This window comes from Zonotrichia albicollis, chromosome 1 (assembly GCF_047830755.1).
Source record: "Zonotrichia albicollis isolate bZonAlb1 chromosome 1, bZonAlb1.hap1, whole genome shotgun sequence".
Classification (NCBI taxonomy): domain Eukaryota; kingdom Metazoa; phylum Chordata; class Aves; order Passeriformes; family Passerellidae; genus Zonotrichia; species Zonotrichia albicollis.
This window is the reverse complement of record NC_133819.1, coordinates 113,648,212-113,654,855: the sequence shown is the minus strand read 5'-3', so window position 1 is coordinate 113,654,855 and position 6,644 is coordinate 113,648,212. Positions and strand designations below refer to the sequence as shown.

Genomic DNA, 6,644 nt, shown 5'->3' with positions numbered 1-6,644 from the left:
ATTGGGGATTACTGTCACCTATATAAAATAACAGCTTATTTGTTACACTAAGTAACAGTGAAATATTAGGCTATTAATTCCAGAAGATGTTATTATATGCACTCTGAGCTAATAAATTAAAGCAGGATATGAGCAGTTTACAATGCTACACTTTTCATTCATCTTTTACCTATACAAGGCTAAAATGTTTAAAGCCTGGAATTTATCACAGCAGAATGAGAATGTTTCATGATGTGAATGGATTTTCCTTAAAATGCACAGGAAAAAATAATAATCTGGACAATTAATATAGGAAAAAATATGGAAAAGAGATCATCAGCCAATTTCTTTTCAAGTCCCCTTTAGCCAATTCAATCTGTTTTGCTCAATTCCATTGACAAAACTCAGTCAACAATCCTAAAAAATCAATCAGAACCCAAATTTCAGTATTACTACTACTGTGTGAAAAATATGCATGATCAAAAGAGCAGTGCATTGTAACACAAAGTTCTGTGAGTTTTCAAGTATAATCTGAAGTGAGCTGAATGTTGTCTTTTACTCCCAACAAACTGTAAAGCAATATTGCAAAACACTAATAAGGAGCCTTCTGTTTAGCCAGTGTATTTGCTTATAAAATAAGATGGTTAACTTGAGTACCACATCTTAGAAATAACTAAATTCAGAAAACACACAATTTCAAATAATCTGAGATAAAGCACGATAACCTAGATTATTTGTTAGTTCAGTTGTAACAGTTTGAAAAAGAATGCAACTTTAAACATGAAGATAATAGGAGACTAAGGGTATTGTTCAATGCATGCCTCTGTCACCCCCATTGTTCAATACAGCAAGCAGCTGGAGAGCGAATAGAAGTAGCATCAGGTAGTTTGCTTGAATCTTTCCCCATAAAAGTGCTCATTTAATGATGAAAAATATGTTCATGCATTCATGCAAACAACATCTGTATATACAGTTCTTAATGGTTAGCTGTGTTCCCTCAGATTAGTTAGCTTTAATAGTTTACTGCTCCTTATGGTTGTGTTTTTCTTTCCATCATAAACATAAACACCTAATAGATAGACTGCCACCTAAATTTTTTTCTAAAAACCTGCTATTTATACTAATTTTTCAAAAACTATTTTGTTAACAGATGCAATATTTAATGAAAGCTTCAGAGAGACTTTTTTACAGCCAACAAACTGAAAATTAATTCAGCATGTTTAGTACACTCCTAGTTTTAAAACCTCATCCATTATTTTTTATTGTTGTTGTTAGGTAGTGACGTTTTATGATTATGCAACTTAGAAAATATAAATTTTCATTTATAATTGCAGAAGAGCATCAGAACAACATGGTTTTAGAATTGCATTTATTCTTGACCTTTTGGAAGGCAAACTGAATTCTTCTATTTTGTACAACAAGAGTGATAATATCACACAAAATAATGATATTTTTGAAACTTTTTTACTCTTTTTATCTATAGAGAACTAAATAAGGCTTGGATTTCATAAACAAGTCAAGCTTATGTGGCTAGCCTGTAACATTTTGACAGCTGCATATGCTTCATGTTCTGACAAGATCATTCATATTGTGGAAAAGCATAACACACTCAGAGGAAACATATTCTTATCAATATGATGACATTTTACAAAGTGAACACTTTGTCAGCCATGAAATAACCTCTACTTGTTTCCTTTGTTTGTTTATTTGTTTTCACTTCTTTGGAAGCAATCCTCAAATTATGACTGATTTTCTGAGTTTGCAAACACTTGTACAATAATTATCTAAACTTTTCAAGTAAATGTTTGTATATAACAATAAAAATACCCAAACAACCTGCAAATATTTCTTTATTAGAACGCGCTAAATCCCACAAAAAAGATAAGACACATATTTTTTTGCAGGTCAAGAGATATTAGCTGTCAAAAAAAAGTAGAAAAGAAGTATCAGAACAGAGATGTCCCAATGCCTTAACTGTGGCTTTGGTCAAAGATGTATACATAGGGAAAAGCACAAGAACAGCTTGTGCAATTCACAACTCAGAGACTTCTTTGACCCTAATATTGGCACTTTTTGATGTCTCATTTCTGGAGTTAAAGTAAGGTTTTCTCTTACTTTAGAGAGAAAATATAAATGAGATATAGCAGTAGTTCGTGCCAACATCTATAGCTCAGTGGCTTGATTTGAATTATCTGATAAGTAGACAGTGAAATCTCAGAACGAATACCATGATTGTGTGGGCACAATCATATTGATCTTATACAAGAGCATTTTCCATGTAAATCAGACTTAATTGGTTAATAATATATTAAGAGCTTTGAATTGTCTGTTTTCAATCAACAGCATAATTTTCCCTTCTTCCAAACTATACTTAAATAAAACTTTGCATAAGAGTCTTGTTGACTATATTAATGAATTTACTATGTAAAATTTTAAGCAGTTTAATTTTTTTTTTTTTTAGTTTTTTCAAACAAACTTTACTTAATTCTATCATTAGGTGATTGATACTTATTTATTTACAGAAAAACCTACAGTTTATTGAAGCTGGGCTGCATTTTCCTAGATATTTGCAAAGTTACTTTTTTTTCTATACTATAGCTAAGAGAAATCAGTAACATTTAAAAACAGCCTGCTGTGGCATTAACTGTAAAGAAAAACAATATAATACACTACAGAGAACATTGTATGACAAATAGTCATATATTTTAAATATTTATGTAAATTAGACAACATATAATGACAGAAGGAACAGCTTCTTTACAAGGAGCCCTCTAATATTCTAGACCTTTAATAGTTCATATTCACCTTCTTTCTAAACCAAAAGGTACAAACCCAAAGTCAATGTAATCATTAGAAATCCATCTGTTTGGTAAGAAGATTATTTAAGTTATGAACAGTCGCATTTAGTCCACAATAAGATTATTCTTTATAATTCATAGATTAGTTTTCTGTTCACAATAATGCACCTAATTAAAGAACAAGACTGGTTTTGTCAAAAGGAGTCATATTAAAACAGCAATGGTTCAGTAGATTTCTGTTGGGGTTGCCTCTTTTTGGATTTCCTAGTCCAATGTCTTACTCAAGCAAATTTAAAACAGAAGTTATATTCATATTGTTTATTTATATAATTTCTGCTGGTGTACAAAGATTTGTATCACATCAGTATTCTTTTGATCTGTCAAGGACTGGAGGCATAGTGTCTTGGAAAATGCACCATTCCTGCAGTTTACCTCTGCAGTCTTACTCAAGCACATGTTTTGCATGTGTTTCTAGTTAACCAGAAGCTACATATTTTGTAGAATTTTAAACTCAATCTAAACCACCCTTTTTCTATGCAATGTTTACTAACATGATTCATAATCACAGTTTTCTTCAACTTATTGCAAGTGATTATACATATGTATGTATATCTATGCAAATAAATACATCTATGTTAAGAGAATGAGAGATGGCTGTGATAGTAGTGTTTAAAAGACTGAAAACTTTGGCCTGTTTCAAACTTGGAAACAATACTAAATTGACATTCATTGGCAATACACATTGCTAACATTAAGTTCTAATTAATTATTTCTACATATACTCTAATTATTTCTACATATACTCAAATAAATAGATTTAAACAAGCTTATCCTAAATTAGCTGTGAGAAAACAATATGAAGAAGCTGATAGTCCTGATGGGTATGGTTCCTCAAAGGCTTCAGTGTCCAAATTTAAGGTGGCTGGTGTTTAGAGGTCTGTGAAAAGAGATAATAGAACTCTTTTCTCTTTTCTCTCTTTTCTCTCTTTTCTCTCTTTTCTCTCTTTTCTCTCTTTTCTCTCTTTTCTCTCCTTTGCTCATGATTGCCATTTTATGTTATCTGTTCAAAAGAAAAAGGGAAATTCATATACTCTTTATATAGCTAAACCTACAATCACACCTCCAAAATAATTAAATTATATGTTCAGAATTCATACTAGTCCTTATCTATGTGATAAAAGTATTTTGCATTGTTGCCAATTTTTTTCTCCCTGAAAAGGACTAGGACTGAAAGATTGTTGAAGGGGATTTAACAGTTGTCATCCATACGTGGATCTTATTTTTTTTCATAGTTAGGACTAATCTTTTGGAAACTGTGCTCAAAAAAAAAAAAAAGGATTGTTGAGGAATTAGTAAAATATGAGATGAGCAATTTGATGCATAGAAGCTAAACTAACACATTGGGAAATTTAAGTTACTTATAAAAAAGAAAAAAAGACCACCCAAAACAAGTCAAGCCCCTTAACTTATAACACTAAAACCAAATCTTCCCCAAAACATTTTGAAGTCAATGAATTGTAAAACATTTTTTTTTGTCAGAAGAATGAATTAGCTAAAAAATTATTCTGAATTTTTACTTACTTTATTGATCCTAAAACTTTTCAGGGAATTTATTCTGGTTGGATGAAATAAAACCTGAAACCAACAAGAAAGAATCTGAAAGAAAAATGGAAGTTAAACCAAAATGATCATGATTACCACATAGACGTGAGACAGTTATGGATTTGTCACATCATACATAATGAATGTGCATTGTGTTATGTGACTGAATTGTGAGTAGTATGTAAGAATTAAATGCACATATCCATATACATTATGAACTATATATAACTGACATGGACATCAAAATATAAAAGAAGCGTAATGAAATTTCTGGCTAAGAATTATCCATGTGTGTGATACTACTGTTTATAAAGCATCTGTTACACCAGTTTGTCATGGCCAGCTATGATTTTCCTAATGGGTGAAAGGAAATGGCTTTTAAATTTAAGCATTCTTGATACAAAAAATTCCAGATGCCACTAGGTGCTTTGTCAAAATCTGCTTAGTTTTCCTCAGAAATAAGAATTCAGAGCCAGTTGTAAATCCCTCTCACACATCCTGGTATTTTTCCCCCAGCATCAGGAAAGCAGGGAATTAATGGGAGGACCAGCAGCAGCAGAAAGCATGTTTAACACTGCCCTTTCCTTATTTCAGCAACTTCCACTACTACAGGAGCAAGTGGGCTTCGTAGATTGCTTCCACTGTAAAAAAGCATTAACCTTAATTTTAAAGTTTTCTTTGGTTAAACGTTGCAGATTTCAAAGTTAAATTTCTGCCTTAATGGAAGGCAGAATCCCAAACTTGTTTTCCAGTCAAATTTCCTGCATAACTTTTTTTTAAAAAATGTCAGATGTTGAGCAGGCTTTTCAAAAAAACTGAACAGCCAGAGACTGGATGACTTCAGTAATAGGAATACAGCCTGGGGAAGGTGCATAAATCTGTAGCCTTGCTGTGCATAAAATTGCTTTGGTAGCTCTGCATCTGGAAAGAGGGGAGGTTTGATCACTGCAGTTTGAAGGAATGTCATCAGCTAAACAAGCTAATCTTGCACCTTAATTACCAAGTCATGCTGCTTTTCTCCATGCAGTCTTATCATGAACTTTTTAAATGGGTATAAAAGCAGTGGTGAGTTTGCAAATACGACATTAAATGTAATGAAGTTTCCTTTCACCCTCAAGAAAACATAGGGGTGACTCTATGAATCATCCCTATGGGCCCACACAGGCCACCTTCTGTTTCTCTGGAATCTTAATACCATAAATGTTTAATCCATATGTTTCCTCCATGATTCATCCCTGAGCAGCTCCATATGTCAGCACTGGTCAGACAAGGCTTTTGAAATGCACAGGCAATGCTGGTGACTAGCAGACAAACACACATCAGTTCCACAAGCTATTATTTTCTTTTATTTTCTGTTATTTTCCCTTTATTCAGTTGGACAGCATAATAACTGGGGAGAGATCTGCTGAGGAAATCATTGGTGACATTAAAATGGACAAATTAAGGTATATCTGGACCTATAATATGGGTGTCTACCTGTGCTCCTGTTGCAGGGCTGTGTATGAGCTAGTCCCCTTTCTTCTAGGACCCCTTGGCTATGCTCAACCTGCAGGAATTAGGCTTGCTTGCTGCATCCAGCCCAGCTCTCCCACCTGGATGTCTCACTAGGAATAACTCAGGCTGAGAGGGTTCATTGAAATGCATCCTTGGACTAGATGGTTAACAGACTGAGATCTTAAGGTTTACTGCAGCAGGTGGGCCCCCCAGCAAGGTAAACAAGGTCTATGATTCTGGTATTGTTAATCTTGAGTTAAGAAAAGGGTCCAATACATGGACCTTCTCACCACAATGCCTGGAGGAGTATAGTATTCCAGGCATTTAGCTCGGTGAGGCTCTTACAGAGAGCAAGGTGGGAAATCATTATTCTCGGTTTATAAGAAAAGCAATGAACCATGCATAGAGTGTATGAAGCAGTTCACAGTTCCTTTATTAGTCACAAGTATCTATTTGCATAGAAACATGAATAATTTCTATCCTGCATTTTCTACAAAACCAAATTTTTAAGGCTATATTGTGTCCAAGTGGAACTAAACACTTCTTGAGCTCAGGAAAATAGTACATGTATATACGTCTGCAGTGCTTTCCTAAGGAAATGAAGGCTTAAGGTTGGGATCAAATAAAGTGCCCTTATGTTTATATATAGCTATGTAGGCATAGGGCTCACAAAAACATGCACCATGCACTGACTTAGGAAATACACAGGAACCTTTTACTGGCATGTGGGATGGTAAACTAAATTTGGATCTAGTACCAGCTATAGACAAC

At 33.6% G+C, this 6,644-nt stretch overlaps 1 long non-coding RNA gene across 1 annotated transcript in view; it reads right to left on the bottom strand.

Moving 5' to 3' along the window:
- Positions 1-1,359: 1,359 nt before the first annotated feature.
- The window catches only part of LOC113458838 (uncharacterized), a 69,895-nt gene continuing 64,610 nt past the window's right edge, over positions 1,360-6,644 (bottom strand). Inside the window, exons 5-6 of the long non-coding RNA XR_003379478.2 lie at positions 4,359-4,433; positions 1,360-3,837 (exon numbers count right to left, since the gene is read on the bottom strand). This is a non-coding gene — a long non-coding RNA (uncharacterized LOC113458838). The remainder of the gene's footprint in view (positions 3,838-4,358; positions 4,434-6,644) is intronic.